Source organism: Leucopleurus acutus (assembly GCF_964270905.1).
Source record: "Leucopleurus acutus genome assembly, chromosome: 3".
NCBI lineage: Eukaryota > Metazoa > Chordata > Mammalia > Artiodactyla > Delphinidae > Leucopleurus > Leucopleurus acutus.
Window position 1 is genome coordinate 76869207 of NC_139145.1, and position 13190 is coordinate 76882396.

Sequence of the window (13190 nt, forward strand, 5' to 3'; positions counted from 1 at the left end):
GGATTTTGAAGCCACAGCTTTTTTCTTCACTTCTTGCTCTGGCCCTTAAATATTTCAATGGCTCTATTCACCACATTAGATGATGAATGTCATTAGCTCCGAATGATTGTTAGTGGCTGTTCAAGAACTGACTATAGAAATTCAACCTTTCCCTAGTGACTGGTGTGCAATTTTGTGACACCTAACAGGGTCCTATGCTCTGTAGATCACAGGACTGGGAATGGCTGTTACTGTGGCTACAGATTTTTCAAGAACTGTATTCTTTTGAACAGAAGACCCTGTAACCAAATTCTCAGATTCTGTCTTTTGTTTCCACAGTCTTATTTGTGGCTCAGGTGAAACTATGTTTTCCAACAGGATAAAATTGTTTATATTTTTTCTTCCTTCAATAAATACAACCTCAAATAGTATAACCTTTAAAAAATGCATTCTTTTCATTTTAACTTTATAGTAGTTATCTAATGAAGGCAAGATATTCCTGAAGGATAGACAAAACAGGGAAAATTGTGTGTTCCAAACCAAAAAAGAAATCAGAGAATGTTAACCAAATCTTAACTTGATTGAAATCTTATTTTGCTGAGTTTTATTTTATTTTTTTTAGTTCTAAATTGAGTATTAAAGCATAGAGAACAATGATATCAATACATTCTCTTAACATAATATTATGTATCCCAAAATGAAGTACGGTATTAAATATGTATTATATTCCTCCACTTGGGGTTTGCATCCCATGTCTTCTCAAAGACTTTCCTCAAACACTCCCTCTCTTGCATCAACCAATTCTCAGTTCTTGATGGAATATTACCACCAGCATACAAACAAGCACTAATATTGGGTTTTTAAAACAAGTCAAATAAAACCTTCCATGACCTTGACCTGAATCATCTTCCTACCACTGTTCCATTCCTTCCCAGTTCATTGTAAATTTTCTTGACAAATAAAGAGTCATGTCATATGATCTTCTACATTAGTCCAATCAAGTTTCCATCCCTTCTTTCTCAGAGAAAAATCTTGTCAGGGTCACAAAAAAAGTATGCAGTGGTCACCGTTCTTTCCTTAACTAGACCTTTCCATTGCTTTCAACATAGCTGCTCACTTTTCTTCCTAAAACTCTCTCATCTCTTAATGTCTACGACCCCATGTGCTTGTACCTGAGTGCCTGCATTGTTAGCTGCTTCATCGCAGTCTCCTTTGCTGGTTCCTTTTCTCCTCCACCACTAAATGTCCTGGGCTCTCTAGGTGACATTTTTTTAAGCCTCAGCTTTAAATAGAACTTGTCTGCTATGACTTCCACATCTGTACCTTAAGATCCAAACATGCCCTGCAACTCCAGAATCATATATCTAACACCCTGCTGGATATTTGTCTTCAGGTGTTTTAAAAAGCATCTTAAAATTAACACAGCCAAGATAGAACTCTTGATTCTCATAGAACTCAACTACCAAACTAGCTCCTTTCAGATTAACTTTTTTGAATAAATAACTCCATCCAATTTCTTAAGCCAAACTTTCAGGGATTTTCCTTATTTCTCATCGTCCATCAGAATCCCCACTCCCAAATGTACACATATAAATTATCCACATATCATGTAAAATTTGCCTTCAAAACATATCCTAAATCTGTCTTCTTCTTTTCCATTTCTACTGTTTAAACCATCATTGCTCAGATTATTCATGGCACTTTAGCTAGTCCCCTATTTCCATTCTTCTCCCAACACAATAGTTTTTTTGTTTTGTTTTGTTTTTACTTATTAAGTTTATTGAAGTGTGATTTACATGCAATAAAACAGCATCTATTTTAAATTTACAATTTGGTGAGTTTGTCAAATGTATACACCCATATGATCATCAACCCTATCAAGATACAGAATATTTCCATCACACCCCCACCCCAAATTTTCCTTGTATCCATTTGTATTTTACCCACCCTCACCTCTGGCCTAGGCAACAACTGACATCCCATTACTATAGATTAGGTTTACCTATTCTATGATAGTATATACATGGGTTCATATAGCATATGTTCTTTTGTGTCCTAGGTAGCTCAGCACATTTTTTGAGATTCACAAACATTGTGTCTAGTAGTTTGTTTCATTTTATTGTTTGGATATACCACAATTTGTTTAAGAAAATATCAGAGAAAATCTTTGTGATCTTAGAGGATAAAACTACTAAATAGGCTATAATAAAAAATTAACACCATCACAATGAACTGCCCCAAATTAATGTTAACTTACAGCCCAGGGAGATGTTGCTAGGGAGTATACCAAACAAACCATCCATTCTAAAAATCACATAATCAAGAGGATGTATATGTCTAAGCCTGTTCTTCAGTGGGGAAGTAGTAAGGTATAGTAATTAGTTTAAACATAATTAGTAGATAAACAGTGAGTTTTGGGGAAAAGAGATTATGTTTTCTGGGGTAATCACACACAGGTGACAAGCTAAACATGGCATAAAATCCCTTGAAATTCTTACATAAAATTACAAGGTATCTGAGGCATCCACAGTGGAGACAATATTCTCCTCCAGTTAAGGAATGGAAAATTAATTATAGGGCATTTCCAAGTAATGTACTCAATACTGCTGTAGTATTAAGTAGACAGAAAGTCCTGCTTTCAAACTGAAATTGCTTTCTATTATCTTTAATAAGTGATGTGTGTACTTGATAGTATGGATAACCACTAAGGAGTCATTTATACAATATGCCTCCATTTAATGTGAAATCATATGGAAGGTGTCCCAAACAACTGTTCAGTTTCTTTTTATCACTTAAGCCTTAATTAATTTTATTTTATGTTCCACTTGTTGAATGTGCTCTTGGAACTTTGTTCCGTTGTTGGGTGAATTATTCTATGATTTCAGTTATGTCCTGCTGATTGATATTTTATTCAAGTCTTTGATCTCCTTAGTAATTTTCTGCAGAAATTTCACCTATAATTGTAGATTTGTCTAATTTTGTTTACAGTATTTTTCAGTTTTTGCTTCACAGATTTATGAATGTTATTAGATACATATTCAGAATTATTATATTTTCATGTTGAACTTACACTTTTATTATGAAATGCTTCTTCTCATCTTTGTTAATATTCCTGGTTGTGAGGACTTCTCTGTATATTTTCCCATCATTTTACTGTTAGACAATCCGTAACTTCATATTTAAATTGTACTTCCTCTAGATGACATACAATTGGGTTTAGCTTTTAAATCCAGTATAATATTCTTTGGCTTTTATTTGGAAAGTTTAGAGCATTTATAATTAATCTAATAATTTACATGGTTGTTTTAAAGTATGATTTGGCTATTTGTTTTCAATTTGTCCCATATACATTTTTTTTTTAGTTTTATGGTTTTATTAAAACAAATACAATGTGCACACAAGCTGTCTATTCATTTTCTTTGCTGTGCAGCCTGGCGTTGGGATTGGTGACTCTGATGACCAGCTAGGCTGCTCTTTCCACAATGGCTTTGTGGTTCTTAGAGGAGACGTTGTGAGCAATCTCAGCACAGTAAGATTTGTTGCACATCAGCAGCATTTCAATTTTCTTTACATTGTGGACCGGGAACTCCCAGAAGCCACTGGACAGCATGTGCTTTGTTTTCTTATTTCTCCGATAATCAATGCTGGGCATCAAGATCTGGCCCCTGAATCTTCTGCAAGTCCTATTGTCAATGCCCCTGGGTTTCTGCCAGTTCCATATAACTTTGACATATCGGTCTGACTGGTGTTAGATGGACTTCTTGGTCCTCTTTTTGATTATCTTTGGCTTCGTGAGAGGTCTGAGGGCGGCCATGATGCCAAGGAAATGGCTGCCACCTTCGTAGGCAGCACCAAGAAAGAGAGTGTCCCATATTTTTTGTTCTTTGTCCCTGCATTCTTTTTGACTATTTAAATACTTTCATTATTCAGTTTTTCTCTACCATGGTCTTACTTGCTATAACTTTTAAGTTTATACAGTAAGAGCTCTAGGATTTGCAATATGCATCTTATCACAGTCTTTCTTCAAGTACTATTATGCCTCTTCAGTTTTAATGTAAGAAATGTATAACAGTACATTTCTATTATACCCTCCTCTTCTTTATACTTTTATTGTCAAATAATCTACATCTATGTATGTCATAAACCTCACAAATATATTATTTTTTATTTTAAACAATAAAATATATTTTAAAGAAATTTAAAAATGAAAGAATTTATTTTATTTACCCACAGTTACTATTCACAGTTATTTTTTATTAGTGAAACTCTGGTTTACTCTTTCTTCAGCCTGAAGAATCTTTGGTTTCTTCAGATATTTGGGTGATGAATTCTCCAAGTTTTTATTTTCCTCAACATATTTTAGCTTCATTTCTGAGGGATTTTTCTGGATATAGAATTCTAGGCTGACAGATTTTTCAACTTTGTAAAGGTATTGTTCCAATATATTTTGGTTTGCATTGTTTCTGATACAAAGCCAACAACTATCTTATATTTATTCCCCTGAATTTAATCTTTTCTCTGACTGCTTTTAAAATTTTCATTATAACAATGATTTTATAAAATTTGAACTACATGTTTTTGCTTTGCTTTTTTCCTTATTGGAACTTTTTGAGCTTCTAGGGCATGTGGGCTTATAGTTTTGAACAAATTTGGAAAATGTTAGTCCATTATATCTTCGATTTCCCTCTACCTCCTTTCTGGAACTCTAATAACACTATTGTTAGAGTTCTTAGGGTCATCCTACTGTTCACCAAAGCTAGATATGTATTTGTTTCAGTATCTTTTTTCCCTCTGCGCTTCTGTATGATTAAGTTCTATTATGTCTGTAAGCTCACTGATATTTTTTCTGTGGTGTTTGATCTGCAGAAAAGTTTGTCAATACACATAATGTATTTTGGGTTCTAGACATTCTATTTGGCTCCTTTTAATATACTGTATTTCACTCTTCTCTATGTTCACATTTACATCAACTCTTGAATGACCTGGATATTTCCTACTTCCCAGTGCTGAGGTACCTAAATTAAAGGTCAGGAGTCATTTAGGTAAAGTACTGAGGAATTACTGTTGTACATTTGTCACCATAAAAAATGATCCTTCATCATAGGCCTCTCTTTTAGTCAGTGGGTTCATGGTCTGAGAATTGGATCACATCTGGAATCTAGGGAAAAAATTGTGACTTTCTTTTTTACTGTCATTTTTTTTAATTTTTTTTTATTAGAATATAGTTGCTTTACAATATTGTGTTAGTTTATACTGTAAATGCCAGAGTGTTAAATTTTGTTTCACAGGATAATGCTCTCATACTGATAAACTCACTCAACTCCAACTTTCTTTTTGGTTCTGTTCCCCTTCATTCAGCATCCTCAACATCCGATCCTGTGCATCTACTCTTGTCACCTCATGGATATTGGTATGTTTTAGCCAAATCCTGCAGCAACGGCAGCACATAATTTTCCTCATTCTTTAGCAAGGCTAATAGTTCTCCATATGGATGTTCTGGTATTGGTGCTGGTACTATCTTAGATCGGGTTTCCTGAAAATGGAATTTTTAATGGGAAAGTTGATGGACAATGTTCTTAGGAAGTTCACCTGTAAGAATGTGAGAAAGGCAGAATCTGGCAGAATGAGAAGTTGAATCACAATGTACAGTTGACCGTTGAACAATGAGAGAGTTGTTGAACAACCCTCCACACAGTTGAAAGTCTGAGTATAACTTCAGTTGGCCCTCCCTCTATGTGGTTCCTCCTCATATGCGGTTCTGCATCCATGGATTTAACAACCACAGATCATGTAGTACTGTAGTATTTATGACTGAAACGTATTTAAATATAAGTGGAACCATGCAGTTCAAACACACATTGTTCACAGGTCAACAGTAGTTGCAATTGAGCCTTCAGGTGATTTACAGAAATCCTGGAACTTGGTGGGCCCTTTAGAGTTGTCCCAAAAAAAGATAAGGATTCCAGGTGTTTGAATCTCTGCATTTATAATCACTGTCCACAAGCTTCCTTTATCCACTGCTTACCCAACCATAGGAAGGAATGTAATTTGAAGAAATCAGCTCCTTGGTACCAAAGAAAAATCCCACTGAATGACTTAGCTTTAACTTTTCCATCAGCAGTTGGTCGATAGATGCTTTGGTCCTAAAGAGGTGACCTGGGCAGAAAACCCAATATCCACTATAGACACAAAATGTTGAAAGCAGTTCCTTCGTTCTTTCTGATTTACACACTTATATTTTCAATTGCTTAGTGCTAACTTACACAGCCATCTTGGTCAAACTTAGCATTGTGCTCCTTCATTCTATTTAGTAAAATCCACCTTTTTTTTTTTCTATTTCTTATCTCAGTTTTTAGCATCACTATTTACCTTGTTAAATAAAATGGAACTCTGGAATTCATCCTTAGACCCTCTCCCCCTTTTTTCTGCCTTTAAATTTTTTTCTGATTAAAATACCCTTTCATCCTCTTCTCTACATAATGAAATTTTATGTATCCTTTAAGATTGAGCTCAAATATCACTTTCTTTGGAGTCACCTATGTTGCTCTAAGCAAAATTAATTATTCTTTCCTCTAAACCATCAATTTACTTTGTACATTCTATTAGTCCTCTAGGCTGCCACACAAAATACCACAGACTAAGTGACTTAAACAACAGGTATTTCTCCCAGTTCTAGAGTCTAGAAATTCAAGACCAGGATGCTGGCATGGTCAGGTTCTGGTGAAAGCTCTCTTCCTGGCTTGCAGATGGCTACCTACTTGCTGTGTCCTCACATGACAGAAAGAAAGCATCTAAGCAAGCTCTCTGATGTCTCTTCTTATAAGGGCACTGATCCCATCATGAGAGCCCCACCCTCATTACCTCATCTTATCCTAATTACCTCCCAAAGGTCTCATCTCTAAATACTATCACACTGGGGTTTCAAGTTTAAACATACAAATTGAGGGGGAGGTAACATACTTTTAGTCCATAGCATACATTATTCTATCAGAGGACTTACCACATTGTAATAGTATAATCAATGTATATGTATAACTTCTCTTTATACCATGAATTTCTAAAAGGCAGGCTCATTTCCTTTTGATTTTCAGTTACTAGCACAGGGACAGCTATCAGGTTATGTTTAAGACTTATTTGCTGAACTTTGAATAAATCTGTGTTATTCATTTGCCACATTTAATATAAAATGACAAATCTGGGTTTCTAATCCTATGTTTTTTATATGCTGGTAGCTTGCCAATATCAAGATTCTGGTAGTGATGAATTAGTCATTCTTAGATGGCAGACCCTATTTTGCACTCACAGAACAATAGAACTTTATAGCACATTCCACAAATGTAATGAATTAGATGTATATTTAGCTCCTTACTATTTTTTACTCTAGTTCCACAAGGATAGAGACTATGTATATTCTATCGATCACTACATATCTTATGCCTAATACAATGCCTTGCATTAAGAAGACAGTCAATAAATTTTTAAGAAATTATAGACATGAATACATTGCACTTGCAGATCTGGAAAACACTGCTATGGAAAAAATACAACATTTCAAATATTCACCAAGGAAGAATTTTAGGCAGATTAGCTTGAGTATTAACTGCTGATAAAAAACCAAAAAAACAACAAAAAACCATCAGTGATTCACATAGAAGTAGCACTTCAAAAAGATAGAACCAGCCTTCTCTGAGAAAAAGCATGTAAATTTTGAGGGTAAAATCCTGAGCTAAAAGAACAGCCTTTGTGAGGACTAGCTGTAGTTACTGACCAGTTATTAAAACTTCTAAATATTCCAGAGATATTGAAAGCCCTGAATGCCTTAAGTCAGAGTTTAGTCACATACAAGCACGTGCCTAGAAAACATTAGATCCCAAGGAAATAAATGTGACCTTGATAAGCATGGTATTTTATGAAACAAATACCAACTCTGTCCACACTGAAGAAAAGAGGCAAAGCCCTGTGGAGGATTTTTAAGGAAACATATTTGGTGAAAAGGAAACAAGAGTTGCTTACTAACTTACACAGTGAATGATAAAAATGTTAAAATGTCAGTGGGTAAGAGAGTGGTAAGGATTATTATATATATTAATATGTTACATTAAATATTTTATATTTACATGTATCTTCAAAAATGCAAAAGAAAAATTTTTAATGAATTAATTTCAAAGATGTAGTAAACTTTTTATTGTTAATCATGAAAATCAGCTGAGCTCAGAATTGTCCATTCACCCATCTCTGTTCATCCCTCGGTTGAGTCTCTCCTTCAGTTGACTACTAATGAAGCTATGTAATATTGGTTCCTATGAAGAGTGTATTTGATGGAGGAAACTGGGACTTATAAACTAAAATCAATGTTTGACTTAAATTATGATAGGAACTCAAATCCGCATTAGCCAAAGGACAGTTATACATACAACAAGCCCATCAGTGCCTCTGAAAATTGATGACTCAATAGGCTGATTTAAATAGGGATGACTCACATTCCAGTAAATCATCATTACTGTGAGTAAACCAGGTTGTAACCTTTCAGTGATCTTAGAAGAAACTGCTTATTGATCATAAACAAAAGTCATAGAATTTATACAAATGTAATGAAATGAGAAAGAGGGAAGTATCCTTCATGTTAATGGCAGTTGACACTACCATGGATCTTATTTTGAAGTAATTCGTAACTACTTTAATGGGATTTTCTCCCACAAGAAACATTTTCCAAACCCTGAAATTTACTTTGTTCATTCCCTGTGATGTGTGGCAGGATTTATTTTCTAGAATAATGGCTTTAAGCCCATTGAGCTTGCTTTAGTTTGGGACTTATAACCTGTTTTTATTTCTTTCTTAGTTATGATTAAACGGAATAGCACATATAAATCTTCACAATTAATCATTAATTTCTTGTAGGCATTTTTCCTATGCAGTCTCAAGGTAATTTTCAGACATGTAATTTTAAGTGTAACAGCAACTTGCCTTTAAAAAACACTAAGCAAAATTTGTCCTTTGCTCTATCTCCAAACGTCTGGATTATAGTTTGTTTTTGTTTTTTTCTTGAAATTTCTTTTTACATTAGAAGTTCATATCAAGTAACAATAAATGTTTTAGTATTAAAACAAGGAGTTGGAAAAAGGCTTTTTAAAAAAACTTATTTTTAATAATGACTATACATGGCTCAGTATAGGCTGAGATATGAATGGGAGTCTCCCCTTTACTACCTTCAAACACAGAAATTTTGAATAAAAAAAAATCCTGAATAAATATCCTCAGTAGGAAAAAATAATTATTTTATCACTGAATTGTCTTCTACTTAAGTTTTAATTACAGACTCTGTGTGTCAGCTTAAAAATAGTTTACATTTTTGGCAGAAATGCATCCATATGAATATGCAATTTGAGCTCAAGTTTTTGTGTTTAATAAAAATATAGAAATATTATTATCATGTCATGTATTAATAAATATTAACACTGTAAGGAAGATATCTGTTTAAGCTCATAAATTCTAAAAATGGGTCATTTTTTTGACCCATTCTAGAATGGGTCATTATTTTGTAAATCTTGAATAATAAACATATTAGAATTAGCGCTTTTTTTTTTGCCATGACACATATGGTATCTCTGATTTTACCTTAAGTATATTTGTAGGATAAATACAGTACTTGATAATTTAAATACGTTATTTTAAAATGTAATTGGAAATGGTACATAGAGCGTTTGATCAGAATGAAATAAACACAATTAAAATTTGTATAACCTTAGTAAAACCAATCAAGAAAAAGGAGAGAAAGATAAAATTATCAAAATTCACAATGCCAGAGGAATAGTTTTATATTCTTTGGACTTAAAGTAAGAGACTGTTAGGATCAACTTTACACAATAAACTTGACAACAAAGATAAAAGGGAAAAATTCTGTGTAAAAGCTACTTACCAAAATTGACGTAAGAAGATATAGAAAGTTTTAACATCATTGTAAATACTACAGAAATTGAATTAATTAAATAAATCTTTCTACAAACCTCATAGCATTCCACTGGAGAATTCTATCAAACTTATAAAAAATAAATAAATAAATACTACAATTTTATACAAAAACATGTTTAAGGATTGTAGAGGAGGAAACATTTCCCTATTTAATTTATGTGGCCATCATAACCCTAATACAAAAATTTGATAAATACATTATAAGATTACATAGATTGAAAAAAATCCTTAGATGTAAATTGAATCCAACATTTAAAAAGAAAATATGTCATGATCAAGCTGGGTTTATTCCTGGAATTCAAACTTAGTTTAACATTTTAAAATCAACCAACGTAAGATAAGATATTAATAGAATAAATATTATATATTTATCTCAATAGTCACAAAAAAACCATTCAACTCACACTCATAATGAAAAAGATGAATAAAAGATAATCTATTCACTCTGCAAAAAGTCATTTAAAAATGTAGCTAAGACCACATATAATGGTGAAGTATTGAACTTTCCCTCCTAAAGATCAGTAACACGGCATGCATGTCACATATACTGTGGGTTCTAGGCAGTGAGATAAGGTGATAAAAAATAAATAAAAGGAATGAAGATCAGAAAGGAAGGAAAAAAACTGTCTTTATATTTGTAAATGACATGATTGCCTGTGCAGATAATTCTAATTTCCAAAGCAATTACCTCAATTAATAAGTTAGAAAGGTTTCCAGGTACAAAGTCAATATACAAAAAATCAATTATATTTCTATATAATTGCAGAAAACAAATGAAAAAATAATTTTATGAGTTGTATTAACAATAGTGTCAAATAATATAACATAGGTAATTTTCTTTCAAAAAATGCAGGAACTTTGCAGTGAAAACATTGCTAAGACAAATTAAGACAAAAAGAAATGGAGAGATATATCTTTTTTATGTATTAGAAGGCTCAGTGTAGTTAAAAACACAATATATGCCAAAATGCAATACAAATCCAATCAAAATTCTAGCTGATTTGTAAAACTTGACAAGCTAATTCTAAAATTTAAATGAAAATATGAAGGGTTTACAATGGCCTAAATAATCTTGGAAAAAAAAAAAAAAGCAAAGTTAGAGAACTTAACAACCTGAATTTAAAGCTTAGTATAGCACTATAATAATCAAGACAATGAGGCATTGGCCTAAAGACAGGCAAATAGATCAATGGAACAGAAAAGAGACCAGAAATGGACATATACTTGAAATGCCAATTGAATCAAGGTAATTCAGTGGTGGGTGAAAGTAAAATCTTTAAAACAAATGATGCTGAAACAACTAGATATCAATATTTGGGGAGAGGGGACAAAGATCTTGACTCAACTCCGATTGACCAAATTCAAAAACACAAATTTAAGTGTACTACAGTCCTAAACATAAAAGCTAAAACTGTAATGCTCTAGATGAAATGATGGGGAAATATATTTATGACATGAGAGTAGGTAAGTAAATATATCTTTTTTTTTTTACATCTTTATTGGAGTATAATTGCTTTACAATGGTGTGTTAGTTTCTGCTTTATAACTAAGTGAATCAGTTATACATATGTTCCCATATCTCTTCCCTCTTGCGTCTCCCTCCCTCCCACCCTCCCTATCCCACCCCTCTAGGTGGTCACAAAGCACTGAGCTGATCTCCCTGTGCTATGCGGCTGCTTCCCCACTAGCTATCTATTTTACGTTTGGTAGTGTATATATGCCCATCTTTGACAGGACACAGAAAGAGAATAATTCTAAAAGAAAGAAAATAGACTAACAATCAACATTTTTAAAAATCTGTTAATCAAAGGACACTATAGAGACAGAAAAAGTAACCACAGACTAGGAAAAAATATGGCAAGGATATATCTGACAAAATACTTGTATCCATAATACATAAAATAATGCTACAACTTGGTAATTAGAACAATCCAATAAAAAGGAGGAAAACTACTTGAATAGATACTTCACAAGGGAAGGTATATGAATACCAAATAATCCTATGAAAGCATGTTCAATGTTTTTAGTCATCATGAAAATTCAGATTAAAACTGTAAAAAAAAAAAAAAACCACTACACACCCACTAAAATGGTAGGGTTAAATTTATTAAAAATTAAAAAGACAACAACTCAAGTGTTGTCAAAAATAGGGAGTATCTGAACTCTCATACATTTCTAGTAAAAGTAAAATAATACAAAATTTTGAAAAACTGCAGTTTCTTTAAAAGTTAAATATATACCTACTTTATGACCCAGAAATTCCAATCATAGGTATTTATCAAAGAGAAATGAAAATGTATGTTTACAAAAAAACTTGTATAAAATATGCATAGAAATGCCCATAGCCAAAATCTAGAAACAACAGAAATGACCATCAACAGAAAAATACATAAACAAACTGATTACGGTAGAGTTGTATTATGGAATACTACCCAGCAACAAAAGGGAACAAATTACTTATACATAAAACAACATGGTTGAATCTCACAGACATTCTGAGGAAAAGATGTTGAATACAGAAGAGTACGTACTTGATGCTTCTATTTATATAAACTTCTAGAAGAGTCAAAACTAATCTATAGTGAAAAAAGTCAGAAAAGTAGCCATTCCTAGGTGAGTGGATATTGAATGTTAGGGACACATGAAAATTTCTGAAGTACTGGAAATGTTATATATCTTGACAAGGTTGTACATTTATCAAAGTCATCAAATTAAACACTTATGATTTGTGCATTTGCTACAATTGATGAACCTTCAATGACACAACACGATCACCCAAAGTTCATTAGAGTTAACTCTTGTACATTTTATGGGTTTGGACAAATGTATAATGACACGCATCCATCATTATAGTATCATACAGAGTATTTTTACTGCCCTAAAAATTCCCTGTGCTCCACCTATTCACCTCTACCCCCCAACCCCTAACAACCACAAATCTTTTTACTAGCTCTATAGTTGTGCCTTTTTCTTTTCTTTTTTTAATACAAGAAATAATAGAAAAGTTTTATGTTTATGGGAATTTTCCAACAAATAAGAAAAACAAAATAATGATATAGGGCAGAGAGGAGACAGCTCCTGGAGTGATATCGTTAAGTAGATAAGGCAAGATGTAGTCTAGCTCATAAGTAAAGGAATTACCTTTGGACATAAATAAGCACTTATGGATCATCCATGATAACAGATGGGAAGGCAGACTATGCAGGTGTAGATACCTGTAGATGGGTAAGGCAAGGGGTGGG

At 33.0% G+C, this 13190-nt stretch overlaps 1 pseudogene across 1 annotated transcript; it reads right to left on the minus strand.

Annotated features, from left to right (window-relative positions):
- Positions 1-3385: 3385 nt before the first annotated feature.
- LOC309959232 (putative large ribosomal subunit protein eL32') lies at positions 3386-3818 on the minus strand (annotated as a pseudogene). The gene has a single exon. The product of its transcript is annotated as a putative large ribosomal subunit protein eL32' (transcript).
- Between the last annotated feature and the right edge of the window lie 9372 nt (positions 3819-13190).